The 9545-nt window shown below is 38.7% G+C and overlaps 1 long non-coding RNA gene across 1 annotated transcript in view; it reads left to right on the forward strand.

Annotated features, from left to right (window-relative positions):
- Window positions 1-9312, forward strand: part of LOC102008924 — a 53418-nt gene extending 44106 nt beyond the window's left edge. The window contains exons 2-3 of the long non-coding RNA XR_259862.1: window positions 7112-7191; window positions 9256-9312. This is a non-coding gene — a long non-coding RNA (uncharacterized LOC102008924). The remainder of the gene's footprint in view (window positions 1-7111; window positions 7192-9255) is intronic.
- Window positions 9313-9545: the final 233 nt, after the last annotated feature.

Genomic DNA, 9545 nt, shown 5'->3' on the forward strand with positions numbered 1-9545 from the left:
CCCAGCTCAAAGATAATCCCTATTCTATATGCCTTTCCAAAGAGGCCCCAAACTCTGGCACTACCCAATCTGAATCTAGAGCATCCAGAGCCATGAGCCAAAATAAACCTTTTGTCTTTATAATTTAAATGCCTCAAGTATTTCATACAGTAATGCAAGGCTAAATAATGTAGTACACATGGAACTATCAAAAGAAGGAATGAAGAGCATCAAAAAGTGTGAATAGTGCTTCATTTAACACTAATGATAATGATGCCTTGAGATATTATGACATATAGAAATAAAATATGTAACAGTAAGAGCACAAAAGTTGGGGTAGACTATATTGTCTTGGTTACTTTTCTGTCATTGCTGGGAAAAAATACCTGATGCCCAAAATTAAGGAAGAAGAGGTTTATTTAGCTTATGGTTTGTGGAGGTTTCAGTCCATACTGGGCTGGTTCCAAGGCAGAGTGGCACGTGGCAGAGAGGGCAAGAGTTCATGGTGGCAGAACACAGCAAAGCAACAACAGCAAAAGGGAGAATGGGGGCAAGCAGCCTCTTTCCCTCCTTTACATTGTATGCAAACTACCCGCCCCAGGGCAGGTGTGACACTCACACCTGCAATCCCAGCATTGGACCATGGGTCAATCACAAATTCTAGAAGCCCACCCCATGACTGCATGAGGATTTGGGGGGACATGCAGACACAAACCATAACCTATGGTCAAGAGATATTATTATCTTCTGCAATAAAATCCTAAAAGAACAATGCAAACATTTATAACTGATCATCTAATAAGCAGAGAAAGAAAATCATAAAACATACTCAATTAATAATCCAGCAGAAGTCTGGAAAAAAGGAATAAATGAAGAAAGACCTGATGAATAAATAAAATATAAATAGTACAATGGTGGACTTAAATCGAACTGTGTCAGTCATTCCATTCAATATAAATAGCCAGACAATCAAAATTTTTAAAAAGATTGTTAGATTAAATAAATTGTAAAACCCCAACTATATGCTGTCAACAGTAATCACTCTCTGTATAGAGATGAAAAAAAAAATTGAGACTGAGAAGATGGTTAAAGATATAGGTAGACACTAGCAAAAGAGAGCTGATGATATAATAGTAGACTGTGTCAAAGTACACTCTCTCTTAGTATCAAAGGAAGTCTTAAATTTTTTCAAAAAATTCAAACCATGTGGATCATGTTCTCTAAGTACAGTGGAAATTCAAAATATAAATCAAAGAAAGACAATTAGAAGATATTCAAGGATCAAAGTCAAATAAAATTGGAAAATATTATGAACTGAATGATAATGAAAATGGTGTAATATACAATGATGTTGGAAAGGAAATTTACAGTTCTAAATGCAAATGTGCATTTGAAATACAATAAATCAAATTCAGAGAAATTAAATCCAAAGAAAATAGAAGAAAGAAAATATTGATGAGCAGAATTAATAGTTAAGAAACATAATAGTAACACTGTTCAAGCAAAAGAGAGAAAACATAAACTATCTGAAACAAAAAAGGGATCTATCACTTTCATTTGAAAAATAAAAGGATATTAAGAACAACTTTGTCACTTTTTTTTTTGGTACCAGGAATCAAACTCAGGACCACACACTGTGCCACTGAGCTATATCCCCAGCCCTTGTCACTTCATTTTTAAATTTTACTTATTTTGCCATTTTAGGGACCAACCCCATGGCCATGGGGATGCTAAGCAAGCATTCTAACCTGAGTTATACCCTCAGATTATATTGGGGTTTTTTTGAAAATTTAGATGAAACTGATAAAATCTTTTAAAAAATAAATTTATCAAAATTGACAAGGAAAAAAAATTCCTGATAGTTCTAGATTTATGAAATAAACTGAATATGTATATTGAATAGTCCTAGATCTACTAAAGAAATTAAAAGTTGTTTTCCAAGGGCTTCAATGGTGAATCTTTACACATGTGTAAGGAATAAATATTACTATTACACAAACTCTTCTACCTCATTCTTCTGTTTGTTTATTCTTGGTTAAATAAATCAGAAACTTAATCTAAAGGGGGAAAGTAATGTAGACAAGTGTTATGGCTTATATCTAGATGTTCCTCTCAAAGTCTCATGCACTCATAGGATTTTGGGAGTGACTGGATCATGGGTGTGTGATAATGGATTAGTCCACTGATTGATTTAGCATAGTTCTGGCTGTGGATGATGGATTTACTGAAGAGGAAAGACTGATCCTAGGTATGGGTGGCACCAACCAATAGGCTTGTAGCCTCACCTGAACAGACTGAAAAGGGAAAGCAGAAGGAAGGCTGCTGTGTCCTGCCTGACATGTCATGAAATGTTCCTCCTCTGCCATGCCTCTCTGCCATGCTGCCCTTTCTTGGAACTAAAATTTCTTTAAACTGTGAGCTAAAATAAAACTTTCCTCTTTAACTTGTGGGTGTCTAGTATTTTATCCCAGCAACAAGAAAGTAACTAAGCCAACAAGTGTTCTTAGGACTGTCTTCAAAGTGACCTTCAACCTTCCAGCAAATTTGCTCTATTGATGAGAATTGTCACATTTTAAAAAGGCTTTACCTCCCATGGGGGCAAGAATAAGTCATATCTTCAGAAATACTAATTCTTGTTTTTCTTATTAGGGATTGGGAGTAATGAATGAAGAGAAAATGTCGCTTTTTTTGTTCATTAGAAATTTATAGAATAAAAAAAGATACAAATGCATTTTTCAGGGAGTCCAGCTCAGAGGAAATGTAGAGTGTTTAGGACAGGGTCTGGCACAGGGCAATCACTCAGTGTTTCTTTAATTCTATTCTCAGAGAATTCTGTTCTCATTAACTTTCAAATGTTTGTATTAGCAGCTGGTAGTAGGTGTCTGGTTTTTGCACCTAGTTTCCACTCTATCTTTCTGGGCAACAGTCCTGCAATATTGTTAAGTAGACATTACCTTATATCTTTTCACAGCCCATGGGTGGAGTTCCCTATACTAGGGCTTCAGAGGATGAAAAAGAACATGGGCCAATGAAGTCCAGCAATGCTATGATGGTCAATTTCACATATCAATTTGACTGGGCCACAAGATGTCTGGTCAAACATTACTCTGAGTGTCTCTGTGGTAGTGTTTTAGATGAGATTAATATGTAAACTGGTAAACTTAATAAGGGATGTTGTTCTCCCTAATGTGGATGAACTTCATCCATCATTTGAAGGCCTGAGTAGAACAAAAAGGTTGACCCTTCCCCAGGTAAAAATTTCTCCTGCTTGATTTTCCTTGAATTGAACCATTGGCTTATCCTGGGTCTTTTGGGCTAGAACTACACCATCAGTTCTCCTGATCTCAGGTCTTTGGACTTGGACTAGAACTATACCACCAGCTCGCCTGGGTGACCAGGTTGGTAACTCAACCTGTAGATCTTGACCTTTGTTAGCCTCCATAATTTTATGAGATGATTCATTTTAATACCTTTGTACATTTTACACATAAGGAGTCTATAGGAAGAGTTGAAAGTGGAGGTGGACAGCAGAGAAGGACCCTGTGGACATAGGCTAACCCTCTGCTAAATTGTCCCTGAAGCTCCCCTGCAGACCTTTCAACCTTTCAGCATGTACCAGCCAGCCTGTTACTTCATGATAATTAAGTTGGGTTTACTGTCACTTGCAAGACAGACAATGTTTTCTTTAATGAATGTACACAGAGACTCTTGCTTTTATTCTTGTTATTTTTATTGAGTCTGATTACAGACTACATTACTGAATGATGAGGCATTTTGTTTTCTAACTTTAGACCAGCACTGACCAGTAAAACTGTCTTCAGGAATAAAAATGTTTTACCTCTATACTGTCAAGAGGCCCCTAAACTGCATAAAATTGCAAGGAAGGAGAATGTTGACCAAAATGAAAAGAGGCCAGGGAGAGGGGTCTGGTGGAGAAAAACAGCAAGTCAATGAGCAATGGCCAGGCAGATGCAAAGCGTCTATCCAAAAGTGGAGCACAGAAGCCTAGAGAAGAACATCTGTGGACTCGAAGAAGATGCTGGCAGAGAACTGTCGGTGCTGGTAAGGGTCTGCTTGGTGAAGCAGCAGGAGGAAAGCCTGCTGTGGGGCGTTGGAGGAGAGAATGAGAGAAGAAGATATGTAGCAAAAAGGTAGTCAGCCTGTGCAGCTAGATGACTCTTTCAAGGAATTGTTCAGTGAAGGGAGATGGGAAACAGAGCAGTAGCTAAAGGAGAGAAGGGATATTTTTCCCAGATAAGTGAGCTAGAGTAATTTTTACATGCTGGTGAGAAAGATCCAGTAGAGGAGGAGAGGTTGATGGCACATAAAAGGACACAGATAACTAAAGGACTGATGTTCCTGAGAAGGCACAAGAAGACTCAATCCAGAGCAAACATGCTTCTGTGCAAGCCAGACCCGTTGCAGTTCATGCAGAACTGACTCATGAGTAGGTAGAAACTTGGAAAGGTGGGACCTGAAAGCAATGCTGTTTCTTCCCACTACTGTGCCATGAAATGAGTTTTCTTTTTTCTTTTTTTCTTATTTTAAAGAAAATAATAAAAAAAGAACAATAGCAAAATACCAACAATGTAGATAAAAACAAAACAAAGAACAAACAATAAAAATGACACAGGGTTTCAGAACAAAATGATAGGAATTAACAGTGGCTGCTATATTACATATGGTTATCTTCAACGAAGTTGCTGAGATTACAAGATGGAAGAATGCAAGATGGATCAAACCATTAAAGAGAGTAAAAAAATAAAAACAAAAGAAACATTAGAAACAATACAGAGTTTCACTAGACAGAATGGTAGGAATTCACCAATGGTTGTTATATTGCATATTATTGTCTTCAAATTAGTTGTTCAGATTACCAGATAGAAGCATACAGAATAGGTAGAAAAAAATTACAAAAATTAAGCATTAACTGCTCTTTTCAATAAACCATTAGACATCAGCAGTAGAAATGAGTTTTCTAAACTTGTACTTGTCTGTTCCTGGTCAAAAACTCCAGGGCACTGCATGACTTAGTTACTCTCAGAGAGCAACAGTGAAGAATCAGCTGGTCATGTTTATCACCTCATGTATTGTTAAAACTCCTAAATCTATTTAATTTTAAGTTTCTCCTTCCTCCAGCTCTGCCCTGTCCACCCTAGGAAATTATAAGGAAAGGAAATGGAAAAGCGCTTGTTGTTCCTGTTTGTATGCATCACTTCATCCATTGACCAGTCTGACCTTTTGGATTTTGTCTGTTTTTTTGGAGCCTGGTAGGGAGCGAAGAGAAAGGGAAAAGGGTCTTATTTGATTGGGGAGTTGTACTTTGCCTCAGTGTTCATCCAGGCTGCAGAATGATAGTTCTCTCTCTTCTGAAGCATTTTTATAGATTCTTTAAGTACTTTCTACAGGAGAGAACATCTCAAAGAGCAACTGGACTCCTCTTTCAAGGCTTCTGAAAATTTGCCCTCACCTGTTTGGGTCACCTTCCCTCAAGGAAGTTTTCTTAGAGCACACGACAAAATGATCCTGTCTGGTTCCTTTCATGGACTTCTTATTTGACTGAGTTAAAACACCCTTGTCCCACCAACTCTGAAGCTGGACTCATGCCCAACAAAACTACTCCGTGGCTCTAGAGCAGCAAGCTAGCAATGATTTCTCCTACTCTGACTTTCTAGTATTCCTTCATACTTGCCTAAGAACTTGTCTTAAATTCCCCTTTTGACTCAAAATGGCAGAAACATCCTTTCCCTCTCTCCACTCCGCCCTGACTCACTGACAACTCTCTCCAAAGATACTCTCAACCCAGCGTCTAGGCCCTTTCTGTCATTTCACCTGAGATGGGCTCATGCCCACAAAACAGAGGTCATGGTCTCCATGCCCATCCTGCTTAGGTGGCCCAACACCCTCCTCCTTCAGGGTACTTGAGTTCTTGGCTCTCAGACATGTGGGCTCTGTCAAAATTCAGAGCACAAGAATCCTATTTTTAGAGGAAATACATATACTCAGCTTACAATGGGGTTATTTCCTAATAAGCCTACTGAAAGTAGAAAATACACCAAGGGGATACTCAGTTAATCTATTTAAACTACAGGAAATCATACTCAGCAGCATACGAGACTTAGTGTATTGTAGTGTCAGTTGTTTCCCCTCTTAATAGTCATGTGGCTGAGAGCTGTGGCTCACGGCCACTGTCCAGCATTGCCTGAGAGTATCATAGCACTTACTGTTATCCTGGGCAAAGATTGAAATTTGAAATTCCAAGTATAATGTCTACTGAATGTATGCCACCTAGGCACCACTATAAAGTGGAACCGTCCTAAGTGGAACCACCCTAAGTCAGGGACCATCAGTCTGTGCCTGTGAAGCAGGGTGAATACACAGAATCATGCTGCCATTGTGGCTAGACTTGGCTTGACTCTGCGTTTAATTGCTATACATTACTCATTCCAGTGCCACACGCATTCTCCTTCCTAACCCTTTGTATGTTGTATGCTTTAGAGCATATGCAGGAAGAAGCAGGGAACCACATACCATTACAAAGGTTGTTAACTGCAGAAGGAACCCAAACTGAGGGACAAACGGCAAGTGAAATGTAATCTCTACCATGAACCCCAGCATGGGACTCTTGTCTTTGAGTTGCACCTACTTTATTTACTTGTAGCAAGGTATCTTGTGGGCTGGCAGAGACCTTAGAAAGGAGATATAAAAGCGCAGGAGAAATCACTAGTCTGAACAGAATTATGATAACTCCGTAGAATAGATAGCACTGCAGAATTAGTATGACTTTTATCTTTAGCAGGATGACATAACCTATGGAGGGATAATCCAGAAGTTATATTGATTGGGAGTGAGGAGGAAGGACAGCAAAGACAGGGCCAACCAAGAAAGGATGAGCATAACTGGAACGGAGTTAAAAAGTTCAGACAAGCCAGTTGAATTTCAGTAGAGAAGATAATGCATCTAATATTATTTTCTCCCATTCTGAGATATTATTTGACTTTCATCCTTTAAGTGTTGAATTAAATATATTATAGAGATGCTTTGAAGCTTGCTTGCGCTAACGGAATTCTAGATACTGACCACAGGTTTAGTAATGTAATCTAAGTACAACCTCTTCCCTTTTCTTTCTTAGAATGCTTGATCTTCTGAGGTGAGTCAGAGGTCAACCAAATGTTTGACCCTCTTGAGTTCAAGCGATGGCTGATGAATGACGTAAGTATGTGCATGCAAATGGTGGTGTTATTGGCTGTTTGCATCTCTTAGTTAACATCCAGAAACAAACATACATTTAGAAAAGGCTCTTTTGATTGTGGTAGCCTATCATTTAAATATAAAATGTTATCTTTTCTAAGAGTAGATAATGGTGATGATGATGATGATGATAAGAGAGAGAGAGATGTTGTTATGGTATTTATATTTTGAAAAACTTAGCCATTTGTTGCCTTCCCTTTGATGTAACACAAAATAAACTACTCTCCCAAGTAAATAGAATTTTTAAAAATTTTAATCCTTAAGAGAGTTGTCTTGGTTACTTTTCTCTCGTTACTGAGACAAAATACCCAACGCCCAAAATGAAGGAAGGAAAGGTTTATTTAGCTTACAGTTTGTGGAGGTTTCAGTCCATACTTGGCTGGCTCTGAGGCAGAAGACAGCAAAGCAACAAGAGCAAAGGGGGGAATGGCAGCCGAACAGCAAACAGCCAGAGCAAACGGGAGGAATCGCAGCAAGCAGCCTCTTTCCCTCCCTTACATTGTAAACAGGCTACCCCCACCTAAGGGGCATGTAGCTCTCACATAATCTCCATGCCCTCCTCTTCCACAGGCTCAGGATGTATACAAAATAAGCACCCTGGCTTCCTGCTGAGTCACTTAGCCAAACCTCTAGACTGCCCAAGTTGACACAATGTATCAACCATGACAATAGTAACCTAAAACACCAACATTAATTACTTTGTTTATTGAAGAAAAATAGCCCTGAAGATAGGAGCATGCTTGTCCTAGCTCCTGAGAGAGTGTTCAGCATGGCCCACCCTTTGTGAAGTTATCCAGTGGTATCTCAGTATTAATCAAACCACTCAAATATGATGCATTACTTTCCTGAAAATTACTGAGTTTTCTTGAGCCCCAGCAGAGGCAGGTAGGTGCTCCCCCAATTTCAGCATGCAGGGGATGTACTTTTCCCCTCCAAGACTCATCATATCCCATATTCTGCATCCCCATGGAACCCCAGAAACTGAGGGTGACACTAGACATTGGGCCTCTGAACAAGTTTACTCTTGACAGACTCACCACTATAAAACCACATGCACTGTATAAACCAAGTCAAACATTTCAGCAGGAGAGATCTGCCTCACAGTTAGCAAACACGTTATTCCCCAACTTGCAGACTCTCAGCGTTGTGGGAAATACAAACACAAGGGGGTTGGACTCCTTACCTGACGTGTGAACTCCTCTGCAACATCCTTGTCAGTGCTCACCATCCAGTGGAAGAACTGCTTTTTATTCTCATCAAACCAGACATGGAACATTATTGGATTGTTTAAATTTGTTAAATCTTGTTTGGGGAAAAAAAACAGTACATTGGTTTATAGGTATGTCCATATGCATTTAGGTAAAATTGGAATTTTAGTTTATATTTTTAATATTATCAGGTTTATCACTTATTACTATTTCTCTTCTAATTTGTAATTTCCTTTCCTTATTTTTTGTGATTAAGTTTTTTTGTTTTGGGTTTTTTTGGGGGTACCAGGAATCAAACTCAGAACCTTGCACTTGCCAGGCAGGTGCTTGTGCCACTGAGCTATAGCTCCACCCCTCCCACTTTTCCTTAGTTTTTGTATATCGGAAATATAAGCCTTTTAATTTGCTGTACATGTAATAAAATTACCCCCATTTTCACTTGTCCTTTCACTTTATTCAGGACATTTTTTCATACAGGTATTTTAAATTTTCATATGGTCAAGTCCATTACCTTTTTCTTTTAGAACTTCTTGGTTCTCTGCTAGGCCTACAATGATCTCCCCTCCGCTAGGTTTACAAAGACTTTTTTTTTGGTTTGGTTTGGTTTTTTTCTGGTACCAGGAATCGAACTCACGACCTTGTGCTTGCCAGGCAGGCACTGTGCCACTGAGCTAAATCCCCAGCCACACAAAGACTGTTAATGATAAAAATAATCATATTTCTGGGGTCACCTTGTCCTCATTTTGTAAATCATTCATCCATCTAGAATTTACCACATTATAGCCTGAATATAAGTATCTAATTTTTTCTTTTCAAGTGTTTGGAGAGAGCTTATATACATCCCTTCTCTGGTCTGAATGACTGAATAAATGAGTAAGTTAAAAATAGTACTGGTACAGAAAATTGGAACAGATGGTCTTAACCTCACTCTGATAAAAGTCATCTATGACAAACAAATAGCCAACACCATGCTAAATGGACAAAAAACTGAAAGCTTTCACTTTAAAATCAGGAACAAGACAAAACCATCCAGGTGACAAGATGTTCACTGTCACCACTCCTATTCAAAATAGCTCTGGAAACATTAGCCAGAGCAATTAGATAAGA

Source organism: Chinchilla lanigera, unplaced genomic scaffold (genome assembly GCF_000276665.1).
Source record: "Chinchilla lanigera isolate Chin_1 unplaced genomic scaffold, ChiLan1.0 scaffold00009, whole genome shotgun sequence".
NCBI classification, from domain to species: Eukaryota; Metazoa; Chordata; class Mammalia; order Rodentia; family Chinchillidae; genus Chinchilla; species Chinchilla lanigera.